The sequence below is a fragment of the Ornithodoros turicata genome, chromosome 1 (genome assembly GCF_037126465.1).
Source record: "Ornithodoros turicata isolate Travis chromosome 1, ASM3712646v1, whole genome shotgun sequence".
NCBI classification, from domain to species: Eukaryota; Metazoa; Arthropoda; class Arachnida; order Ixodida; family Argasidae; genus Ornithodoros; species Ornithodoros turicata.
In genome coordinates, this window is record NC_088201.1 from 202139784 (window position 1) to 202152942 (window position 13159).

Genomic DNA, 13159 nt, shown 5'->3' on the forward strand with positions numbered 1-13159 from the left:
ATGAATAATAGTAACACACACGCGACACACACATACCGAAGGATATCATCTATATACATGAATATCACCCGATTTCATCACGAATTCTAGAGAAATCAGAAACATATTGTTGTCCACATTCCTCTTCCTCAATGTCCATAACAAGTTGGCGAAACAAAACTTCAAAAATCGAAACTTGAACGTCCGCGATCTTGCAGCGCAGAGCAACTCCAGCCGTTCGAAAATTACCGTGCAAGAGTGGCTACTCCAGGGTCACGTGATGTTACGTCATACCCTATACTCGTGGGTTACGCGGGTTGAGTAAAAAATAGGTGGTGCTGGTCAGGTCATTTGCGAAACCCGTCGTATGATGGACTGGAATGAGTGGTGTGCTGAACGGCCTATCCTAAGCATTGCGAGCATACCAGCTCGCGTGGCCCAGTAGTTAGCGTGCTGGCCATGTCACGTCGAGACGGGGTGGTACCCCGTATAGAATCCCGGTGCCGGCTGTGCTGTCTGGGGTTTTTCCTGGGGTTTCCTCAGACGCTTTCAGACATATGTTGGCACAGTTCCCTTAGAAGTCTCCCCAGGACGCACATTCGCCAGGGCGTCAGTAATGGCGTTGCCCACATCTGTGAGGCCGACGACGGCGAGACCTTTCATCATCACCACCATCATAGCGAGCGTGTACCCCTCGATTGAAGCCGGGTTATTATCGCGCCCCATGCGGGTCCTCGTTAAACTGCGACAGCACACTCAGTATTCACGTGTGTAGCTATTTTCGTAGTTAAATTATTTTTTAAATAAAGCCCGCTTCTCTCGGTACTGAACTGTTTTATTCGCCGCTGAGCAGTTGTACTCAAGCTGCGTAGCACACGAAGCTGTCACGTTTCCTAGCCCATGTGCGCTGCCAGCGAAAGACACTTGGTATATCGCGATGTTACAGGTAAGGTTTGTCTGCGCAGCGTGGCGACTTGTTGCACGTGCCGCAGGGAAGGACTGCGGATAATTATTTAGACAACCTGGGGTTAGCACAGCGTATGTGATCTCGCAGGGGCGGCGGGCGCTTCATCTTTATCAGTGGGACGATAGACAGCAGCCCATCAAACAGATACGGTGTAGATTGCCGGTTAACGTAAATATAGCATACAATAAAACGAAGAGGTGACTTGCCTCATGCACCTATTGCGTCTACCTACTTTTATCTAATACACGGGTCCAGCAGGCTGCTAGATACCGATTTCCGATATGGTGGATAACTTTTACTCACTCACATCAGGTATATTTCTCACGAACGGTTTGAGCGGTTCTTGGCACTTTTCTGTTCCTGCGGAGTTTGTTGCTTGGCCATGAGAACAAAAGATATAAACGTCCAGCTTTCCCCCACATTCCGACGCCCATGCATAGGCTATGAATGGGGTTCCGAGTTTTTGAAGTTTTCATTTTGAAAAATTCGGATGGTGTTCATTGGGGTTATCAACTTTTCCAAAATCCGGTGTCTCATTGAACCGAAGGGACAATCGTGCTTTTGGGCCACTCAAGGGTCCAGCGACTCCGGAGGAGGCTGCCAGAAGGGGAACAGGAAGAAGGAGACGGGAAAAACCGTAAGGCCGCCACGTAGGCGTAAAAAAAACGGAATTTTTACAAAAAAAAAAATCAGAGGGAGTTTATCGGATAAATCCGAAAAGTCGCAAGCCTAGTTATGAAACGTGTATTATGTAACGTGTATGCACGCGTGCACACGCAGAACCCTCCTTGGATTCGGATTCGGAAAGTTCTGAATTCGTCCCATCTCTATGTTGCTATGCGAGCGCAGATTGACGGACGGTTCACAAGCACGTCAGTCGAACATCACGAAACAGAATTGCATTAAGTTCCCTCCAACCGAAGGATCATCTAGTGACAATAGAGTACACCGATAACCGAACGCAGTTTTAAATGCAACACGACGAGCAATTGGGCTAGTTGGTGCGAATGCATAATGACGTAAACACGACGGAAAAGACAAAGGGACGGAGGAACAGACAGGACGAGCGTCTCCTCCGTCTGTTCCTCCGTCCCTTTGTCTTCTGCGTCGTGTTTGCTTCATTATGCAGTTTTAATACAATCTGGAAGCGAGACATGACATGTGAATTACAAAGTGGCCGTTTCGTACTCATCCTATCAGCTCCGTCGCGCTCTATGATATGTATTTCTTTCTAGAAGTATAGGGACAATATGTTGGACTGGGTATGAGTGTATACCGACTTTTCTTGTGTGATGTCTCTATGACAGGGCCTTTAGCGCTTCAACTGCAGTTTTGGCCTCAACAACCTAGTTTGATAAACAATGCAGAGAAGCAGTCTCATGTTGATATATATGTTCACGTTGTCTCATATTGGATACACAAAGCCTTACGCTTGTCTGCTTTCATGGCCTTCATGCAACTGCATGCAAAGGTGCAAAAATCAGACGTGCAGTCTGAAAATATCTTATGTGTCCCACTTCGTCTGGCCTTTCCCTAAGGTCGTGCATTGTACTCTTATGTGAATTGATGGGCTAAGCCACATCCAGTTAAACTTGTGTGCTGCATGAGTGCACGTGTGTGATGCATGCTAACCTTTCTAGCAAGGGCGACATTTACTGGAAAGGTCAGCATGCATCACACGTGTACTAATTAAGCACAACTCTGTACTAATTATGTCTAACTGGAGTTGGCTTAGCCCATCAATTCAGAGAACCGTACAATACGCAATATTAAGCAATACGAAGTTGGAAATGAAATGAGAGAAGACTAAGTTCACAGTTCACAAAGAGTACAATTGTCATTGAATTAAGGTTACAAGCTAGGTGTCATAGCTCACAATCAATACCGCATCAAAACGTAAAAAGATCACGTTGTCAAGCTGGAACACAACCGCGAAGGATACTGCCCCGACGACCGTTTAATTCTGTATTGTCATCAAGTAGGAGAACTACATGTTGTATTTTCCCACTGTTTAATTGGCATTACATCAGAGTACATAGGAGTTTCCATTGCACGACTGACGCGTTGAGCTCATGTTACCCTGTGTTGCGCAATATCACACAGTTGCCAGGGGCAATCGTTCATCTGCTGATATCAGCCGAACACGACATCTCCTCCCGTCCGAACTCATTATTATAGTCCCACAATCAGTCTTTCCGGAGGTCTTCTTTTTCGTTGGTCTTTGAGACTTGTGCATTCCCATTTCCTATATCAGGGACCCCTGTATTCGGAGCTTGCACATTCTGAGACGGCGTGTGCAACTCGCTCGGAGGAGTACCTTCTGCTTCTGGTTGGTGTGGTTGATCCGCTAGCATGGGTTCTGGAGCAACAGAGTTATTTGAAGCAGGTCTGGGGTTTTCTTCTCGGGCGTTTTGGCGTTCGCAGCCACCTGGTTTCAGTTGGTCGATGTGCCGGCGCCAGATTTTCTTATCAAGCTTTACTTCGTAGGACAATGGTCCGTGGCGTCGGAGGACAAGACCAGTGGTCCATTTATCAGTTCCTGTGTAGTCACGAACAGAAACATGTTGTCCCAGTTCAAAGTAGCGTTCTCTTCAATGGTTCCGCTCGAACAGGTTATCTTGCTTGGCTCGTATACTGTCTTCAACACTATTCCTGGTAAGTGACAGGCGGGTGCGGATTTCGCGTCCCAGGAAGAGTTTTGATAGAGTTTCTCCAGTCGTTGTATGGGGGCAATTGAGATATGCAATAAGGAACTTTGCGAGAATCTCATGGATACTCCCTAACCCCTGCATAGATTTTAGGCTTGATTTGAGTGTCTGGACGAAACGTTCAGCAAGTCCATTGGTTGCTGGGTGGTATGGCGGTGTCAAGGAAGTCCATTGCCAGTGACGATACCTTTGGGTATGCCGTTTCTGGCAAAGATCGTCCGTAGGACATCTACAGTGTGGGAAGCAGTAGTAGAGCTCATGACGATTACTTCACGCCATTTGGAGGAGGCGTCCACGACTACTAGGAACATTTTATCTTGGAATGGCCCTGCGAAGTCCAAATGGACTCGTTTCCATGGTCCGTTAGGAACTTCCCACGGATGATATGAAGCCTTAGGTGGCTCATTTCGGTTCTTCAGACAACCTTCGCAATTCTTTGCAACAGCTTCGATGTCACGATGTTTGGCCACCATACTTAGGATCGTGCCAAAGCTTTCATTTTAACGATTCGCATGTTACCACGGTGAAGCTCGTCAAGAATTGACTGTACGAGTTTCGCGGCAATGGCGGTGCGAGTGCCCCATGATAGAACTCCTTGTTGCACAGATAGTTCATCTTTGCGTCGGATATAGGGCACAAGATCTTCGTTCGAGTTAGAACTGTCCCAGCCATTCATGACATTCTAATATATCTTGTATAGAATAACATCTCGTCGTTACACTGCACGAGGACGAGGATTGTAGTGTGTCAGACGCAATAATTTTTTAGATTTTTGGAAGGCTACTTTGCAGTCTTTTGTCCACTTCCACTTTGCACATTTTTCAAAAAGTGTGTGCTGGTACTGGGGTTCTTGCAACATAGAGTTGGAGCCTCTACAATTTATCTCGAAATTTTACTTGAACTGTGGCAACGCCATCAGGTACGAAGCATTCACTTGTCACAGTTCGAAAGTTCATGGAGGTAGGATCCAGAGGAATGTGGCTGAAATGTTTGCTGTAGACAACTTGGGGTATAATGGAATACTTTGAGCCTGTGTCCATTTCCATTGGAATTACATGACCCTCGATTGAACCAAATCGGCTCGTATCCACCACCAGTGACGTGCGGAAGTAGCTCTGAGTCAACATCCTGGCGAATGGTTCCCACATCTTCAGCCTTTGAAGCATTTGCAGCATTTGCAGTGTCCTTCTTCTTAGTTTGCTTCGTTTTAGCTTCAGTGGATGATTTGTTTGCTGCAAGATTTCTGCACGCGGGACGTATATGACCCCTCTCGTTGCAATGGAGGCATACAACGTCGAGGTATTGTCATTTCGAAGGAACATGACCCTTCTTATTGCAGCGGAAGCACTTCTGTTCTTCGTCTCGAACTTTCGAAACACCAGACGTGGTTCCGTTTATGCTTTCTTTTCTAGTAGTTCCCCCACAACTTTGGCTGCGAGCTTACATGACAACACTTCTTGAAGCGCCTTCGTCAAGTTCAAATCTTTCATGGTGAGCATGCGCTGTGGAACACAGGTGTTTCGCAGGCTACAGACAAATTTGTTTCTAAGGGCTTGATCAAGGAGTGTGCCAAAATTGCAATGTTCGAAGAGTGTACGTAACTCAGCCAAAAACACACTTGCTGATTCCAACTGCCTTTGAACACGATTATACAAACGATGCCGCTCTGACATTTCCAATGGCGTCGGAGAGAAATAGTCCGTGAGACAATTTTTGATTTTGTTGAACTTTATCTCCGAAGGCTTCTTTGGGCGTGTGAATTTGCGGAGAGTGTTATGTTTTCGCTCTCATGCTAGTTATAAGCGCTGCCACTTCCTTGTCTTTTTGATGATTGTTGAGGACAAAATACTCCTCTACACGTTCAACGTACGAGGTCCAGCTCTCGACGATTTTGTCGAAGGCATCAAGCCTTCCGACAAGGGGTGCAATCATTTTAGTATCAAATTCCAGTACCCACACTTGGCAGATCGATGATTCTACGTCATAAGACGCATCCGATCAGTCGATATGGGAGATCCCATTGGTGTGAGAGATCCCATCCACGTCACCATTGGTTCTATTTTCCAACTGTTTAATTGACATTGCATCAGAGTACACAGGATCATGTAGTTTCAATTGCGGGAGCCTTTGCGCGATTGACGCGTTGAGCTCATGTTACACTGTGTTGCGCAATATTACGCGATTTCCAGGGGCGCTCGTTCAGCTGCTGATATCAGCCGAACACGGCACTACCTATGGAGGTTCATTGACTGGTGATACTTTGTATTGTTGACTGATTTCTTTCCTGGAAGAAATTTAGAGCGTCTACGTCGTTTATTCTATACCATTAACTCCCCAATTTTTTTGCTGGTGATTATGGTCGATATCAACTAGAAAGATCAAGGTTACTTTCCTGGAAATAATTTGGCGCATGTATCGTTTCGTTTCTCAATCTGAACTCCGAAGTTTGCTGTCATCGTTGTAAACAAAGGAGTCGGCTCACAAGACGGTGCAGACCATGTCCCGAAAATATCTTATTTTGCTCCCCTTATTAGTGTTGCAAGCCCACCTATCGAGAGCGATATTGTTGACTGATTGCTTTCCTCCAAGTCATTTAAAGCGTCTACGTCATCTGGTCTATGGTCTGCGTCAAGCGTCCACCTGCTCGAGATTAAATTGCCACCGTGACCACATTGTGAGACGTTGTAATTCACCTAACGTGTACATCTACTCCTATACGATTAATTATGAATAGCGAGACGTGGCTTCCAGGCTCGTATTCCATATGAGACGGTGCATGATAGGTTGTCAGCCGTAAAAGTCGCATGGCACGATTTATGCGAACTACAGAGAAAGTGCAACATTTTGCAATCCCAGATATATAGCAGCGGGATCAGAAATGAAAGGGATTCCATCAATTCTATGGCGGTCCATATGTGAAATGCAAGGAAATAACTTTAAGTGGACTAAGAACCCTCTAATCGTCCGATGTGGCCGGGATGGGCATGAAGAACAACGAGGACCGAATCACCTCAACATCGCGAGTTCGATCCTGCCGAAGACTGCAGCAATGTGGGGCAGGTAAACAGCACTGCTGACTGTACGCCGGAAATATCCGACACACAATGCTGCAAGCAATTGCTTCCAGCAACGTGTGTTGGAGATTTCCAGCGCACGTCCAAAGACCTCCAGCTGGTCGAAATTATCCGCAGTTCTACCCTGCGGAACTTGCAACATGTCGCCACACTAGAGAGACAAGTCTTACGTGTAACATCACGGAACCATTATTATTATCGGCCGTAAAAAAAGACAAAAAAAAACACGCATGCACGCACCGCGAACCCGAGAGAAAAACTCGAGCACTTCGTCGTGTTCTCTGATTTCTTACACCCCAGTAAACCATTCATATCCATAGGACATCCCCATAAGATCGCGAACGTCCTGAATATCTGGACAACCATGCGATATCTACTGGATGTCTCAGAACGACACTCACGTTTCGGTTTTACCCAGTAAATAACAGATCTGCAGGATATCGCGTCTTGGATATTTGACCGGAGGAGGCAGCCTGGAGATCCCTGGGATATCCATATAAGATCCAGTACACGAGATTTTGGGCACAGGTTGAAGGTCACAGGGACATCGCCTGGAGATATACGGACAAATGTGAAGTTTATGACATCTTGTTCGGACAGCCACCTTTTTGTTGTGCTGAAAGCAAGCAGAAACTTCTGTAAACGCTAACTGGATATGGGGGAACAAGGAAAATCGTTATATATTTTTATCGTTCGCGTGCTGCTAGCCGTGAAAGTGTTTATCTATGCGTAACGCTCGTCAAGCAACAGTGGAATTCGATCAGTTTTACAGCTCTACTAAACAGCTAATCGCATTATAGACAATAGGTTGATTTAAAAACAGTATTTGGCAGGAAGGAATGTGAGACACATTATTGATTATGCCTTGACTCAGCAGAGACACGGATTAATTGGAAAGAAGCACCTCCTCACCGTTACAAATGTCTCACGCCCAATAAACTCAACGAATGTGCCCCAGCAACTTGTATTTCAGTATATGCTCTGGCCATTTTGTCAACAAAGACTGTTGTGCTCTAGCCTCCCTTCAAAAATGCGTACGCGGTGGAGGGGACGAAAAAGTGGACCTTAGTGGACCGTGTGTCGGAGTGTGGCCGAACGCTGGCGGGCACACTAGAGTTACTGGATTTTTTTTCCTGTTGTTGATGTTCGAGGCGTTTATTTCAACAAACACGCACATAATGACAAACTAATGTAATATTGTTGGTAATAAATAATTACTTTCCGTTTATATCAGCGAGGCGTCGTCATCTCAGATATGTATTAGACTAAAAGTAAGTAAGCGCAAGTTAATATTAAATTTTAAGTCAGAAGTATTTGTGACGTCCAATTTGTCTCCATATATCCACTAAAATACCTTGCGGGGACATATCTGGGATGACAAAGGAGGGTTAAAATGTATATCTCATGGACGTCCTGTAGATGTAAGTTGGATCCTCACGAAGCTCCAGCAGATATCCAAATATCCGGAATTAGATATCACATAGATATTGCCTGGATGTAAATGGTTTACTGGGACGGTACTAATTTATGCCGGTTATTTCAATATAGATACCCGCTCATAAATGCTCACTGGAGCCGCCAGAAACAAATGCATTTCAAGGTACATCTAAACTGGTAGCGAAAACAAGCGAAAATACCGAATCAGACCTATCGGCAAGGCCACCAGCAAGAGGCGCGGGCGATCCTGGGTGTTGACAGTAGAGGTACGGTAGTAAACAGAAAAACTTTACAACATGGAAGTGGCTTGTGTGTGTACTAATAGGTTATTCATAATTTCAATGTAGAAAAACCTTTCTGTTGACCCCGCTCGTGCACATATACAAAATCATCTACCACCCGAGTACATTTCCGTGTCCTGCTCCCTTTGCGCATGTGTCACAGTGGGCGTGTTTACGGTGTTTATCCGTGCATCTCTGTGTGCGTGCCGTGCATGGTGCCGTGTGTCCGTGCATTGTAATACTGAGTTGGTACACTTTTTGGGTTAAACAGGAAACGACGTTCACATCTCGGAGCTGTAGACCAAGAACCACTTGTGTGAACAGAAAAATACAATGCATCCCCTGTTGCTGGCCCCGCGAAAAAAAAAATCGTCATGGGACGAGCGGCCATGATAGCGTGAGTGTTAGCAGGAATCAGCTGTGCACAAACGATGCCACGTTTCGTTGCAATTTACCTATAATAGTAACTCACTGAATAAATGCAAACGTCTAATCGCTACGTATACGTGTAGCTCTAGGAGAGAAATGGAACTTAAGTGAACCTTCCTAATTTCTGTAGTTGTCATCACGATGCCCTTAAGTCTGGAATCGTATAAATCTGTGATAACTCTATGTATTTTGAATTGATATGTTTAATTAAACCTGATGTGATTTATTTTTCTGTATTCTCGTCTGGTGTTGTTGCTTGGGCGAGGGAAAGGGTATACAACGCAAACACAGTGCGCGAATGTAAACGTGCCATGGCTAATTATGCACTACTTATTATTCATAGTGGTGACGTCATCCCTGACGTCATTTATTTACAATGGTAGTAGTCCGCTCAACGGATGGATGGCGCTGACCGTCTCTATCATGGCGTCATTCTGAAGACACAGGGGCCTATGGGAGTTGCGCTACCTGTTTAGATATACCTTGTGCATTTGAGATATGGACCGCCATAGAATTGATGCACCCCTTTCAGAGTCCCCTCAAAAGTTCGTCCCACGAAGTAACACGTTCTCGCTCGCAGCCCTGATCATTGACTGGTGGAGCGCTAATTTTCGTGTCTTTTTCTTTGTTGTTGTTGTTGTTGACACGGTCTTGTGAATGTATTGTTGCGATGACTACCGCGGCACTCAAACACTTGAGAGCGTAGATATTTTCCAAAGCAGCATCCTGATGTCGCGCCGACATCGTCCCTATGTTCTCCTGCCGCCACCCCAGACATCTCTTTAGCTCTGCGCGCAGTGATACTCTGTTTCCGGTCGCGACTGCGGGTAGCTGTCAGGGACTGGCGAAGCCGCCCTAAGAAAGCGTAGGAAGTACACCCACCCATTACGTCGGAGAGGCACGTGCTACCACGAATTGTGCGTCAAGATTTTGAACCACGGTGCGACACGACTGACTGCAGTCGGGACTGTGCTGTTAGCTTGCTGGCCAGATAAGACCGGTAAGGCTTCAAGCTCTGCGGCGCGAAATCAGTGACAAATCTTTCATCCGTGTAACGCTGTACAAAAACTAAAGCTGCTTTTGTTTTTCCTTCCTTGTGATTTGTTCTACAATACCGGTCATCAGCAATAATTCAGACAATTTCTGCTCTCGGCCTACGTTCATGCTGGGCCTACTCTCGCTTGAAACTTTCTTTTTCTTCCAGGTTTCTAGTTTCCATTCTAGCACCATCAATACCCGGTTCCTCTAAGGGTTCCACGGGAGACTTCGGTCCTACAACGTTGATCTTATACTCTTTATGAGTTATATGCAGGAGTGCTGCGTTAGAACCTAGTTCGTTTAAAATTGCGCAGCTCAGCCTTGTAGGTATTCCACAAATATCATAAGTAGCGACGTCTCTACAGTTCTTTTTCTTTAATACAGCCTTTCCTGACAACTATGCCTGTAACCTGTCAGACCTCCCCTAAGCTGTCACCCTTTTACGGAAACAATGTGGTTTTCTGCGCATATTTCGATAGAGGTTGTTATTACACCCACGAAAAATAAAGAAAATCCACTGTAAAACAATGAACGAAAAATTTAATCAAAGATTTCTTACGAATAAAAATAAACACCTTGCATATACGCCACCGTCTTGCAAAAATGCCTTGGCAAAGTGTGCGATACCTCGTAGGAGAAACGGTCATCCAAATATTTATTTGTAGGCTTCTTCCAGGCATCTTGTCTTCCTGGTGTCTTTGATGCAGAGGATGCCGATTTCCCCGAAAATACCAAACCTGGACGACGGTTCTTCATGCGCGCCCTACCGTGTGTCTAGAGAAACTAGGAAACAATATCTATACTGCAGGGAGAAAGTTCTTGATGCAAAATTATTCTGAAGAGCAACTGAACCCTTCTTCCGGGGCACTTGGGTAGCCTAGTGGCGTTGGTGGGGGCCTCGGGGCATAAGCCCTATCTTCAGCCGTTATATGCGGCACTGAATAAGATCATGAATCACGTGAGGCTACAAAGCCACAACTTTCTGTTCTGACTTTTTATTTCTTTACCTTTTTTTTTTTGTTTCTTTCTTCATTCTGTTGGCGTAATCCGAGTTCTCCTGTGCCGGGAGCTACAGAACGAGCAGTCCGACAAGTCTCGCCGAGCCGAAGGAATGAACCTTGTTTCTTCTCCTGACAGTACATTAAAAGGCACTGCAAACTGAATGGTAAACCTATAGAAACTGCGCTTTTCCGAGAGCTTCTCCAACAACACCGAATATCCTCTGGATGTACGAAATCGTTAGGATATTATTCGTATATCCAGAGGATATTCGGTGTTGTTGGGGTTCTAACCTGGACGCTTCAGATACGTAATAGCTCTGCTGTGCATTGAGCTTTTTTTACCAATCCAATTTCAAAAGTGCTGCGCCAAGCTAAATTTGCAGACTCCAAGACGCGCCAACCCTGAGGCGACTCGCGGACCATGGATTGAGAACGTGAGCACTGTAGACTACCTATCTTGTAGGCCTTTGCCAGTTGGAATGTGCTCTGCGTCGCAAAAGGCGCACAGTTGGTACATCCCGGTAGACCAGAATATAGACCACACACCCGTAGAAACCTCCAGGATGGGGACGATGCGGTCACGGGGACGATGCGGTGAGAGAGAAAGGCCAACAGATGGCGCACATCTTGCAGATCAAGAGTTGCTGTTTTCCTTCAAACCAGGTGTCATAGTAATGAGTAACCACTTGTCAAATGCGTTACGTAGTACGTCAGTATCACGTGAGACCTTTCTGCCAATCCGGGACGGGCTCCCACTGTTTTCGTCGGCGAACGTAGAAGGTCGCCACCGTTAAGTTTCTAAACTACTTCAAAATTAATTTGTACGAAAAGTATGAAGAACCGTGAGGTGATTACTTGTGCGTGTCATCACGCAGCCCAGTTCTGCATGATAGTATCGTAAAACAGGGTGCTGTATTTCACTTTACAGTCCCTTTAAAGGAGCCCAGAAAGCCATCCAAAAGGTTTCCTGTGTCTGGCGAATTACGAAAGGACGTAACTTGGCGTGACAACTAACACACACAAAGAAAATATCTGTACGCAGCATTTTTCTTGGAATAAAACGCCCCGAACATCGACGCGCGCGTTCCCGCACAACTCGCTCTGCAGGTCGAAACTAGGAGGAGGAGGAGGATTGTGATATCATCGTGGTTAGAAGAGAGACGGGGCTCGAATCGGGGCTTTCGCTCTTCGCACTTTTTTTCTTTTTCATTTCTGCTCCCAGTTCTCTCTCTGTGTATCAGACGACGCTTCTCCAAACAAGCAAACCAGTTAGCGGCTTGCACCGCGATGACGTCAAAGCGACTCTGCCGGCTATTTGCGGGCACTGCCACCGTTGCGCGCGGTCGCGATTTTCACAATCGAATTCCGCGATATGTATGCATCTGTCGAATGAATCACTTGGCATGGTGGGTTTTAGCAGTCAGGTTAACGGCTTGGTCTGAAAAAAAATGGCCACATCCCTTCTAATCCCTACTGCCCCGACGAACTTGTTATCGCCCGCGCCATTCAAAAAGGAAGACCACATTCTTTCGATGCACGGTGTTTTTATTCAATTTATCAAGCTAGCATCGATTCACAGCGTTGACCGCAATCACACTACGATGTTCATGGTGTGCAGTTCTCGTTCTGTGGTTCTTTCTTCTCTTTGCCGTTCGTTTTGCTCTTCTCGTCAAACGTCTTCTTACAGCATTTCACGTCATCTTCAGTGGCGCTGCTGTGTTTCCAAAGACCGTGAGCTGCAATGAGATTCATGTTCTGGTCATAAATCTGACCAGAAATTAAACGGGCAAAATCGGAAACACGAAAAATAGCTCGGAATTTCCTGACCCGCATGGTTATGTTAGGTGGTTCCATGGTTACTAACGTGTACATAAGACAACAATGATTGGTTGGACGAAAAAAGTGCTGTTGTTCTCACAACTGCTGCATCCCAGCTCCTATGTACTTCTTCTAAGAAACCGTTCAAAGGATTTCCATACTATTGTACACTGTCAGCATCAGCAGAGCGAATTCGCAAATTTTTTAAGATACGAAATTTTTTACGCGTGAATTACATGTGAATAATGTGCATTTGTCGAATTTGATGCACTGTCTCTAATAAGGTGCTGCGTGATAAAATGTTAACCTAAATCCACCTACTGCTTACTTTCTTCAGGTTTCCCTGACATTGCTTTTCCTAAATTGTGCAACTATACCACACTCAGCTGCAACTCATCAATATCTAGAAACGGCACATTGACCTTTC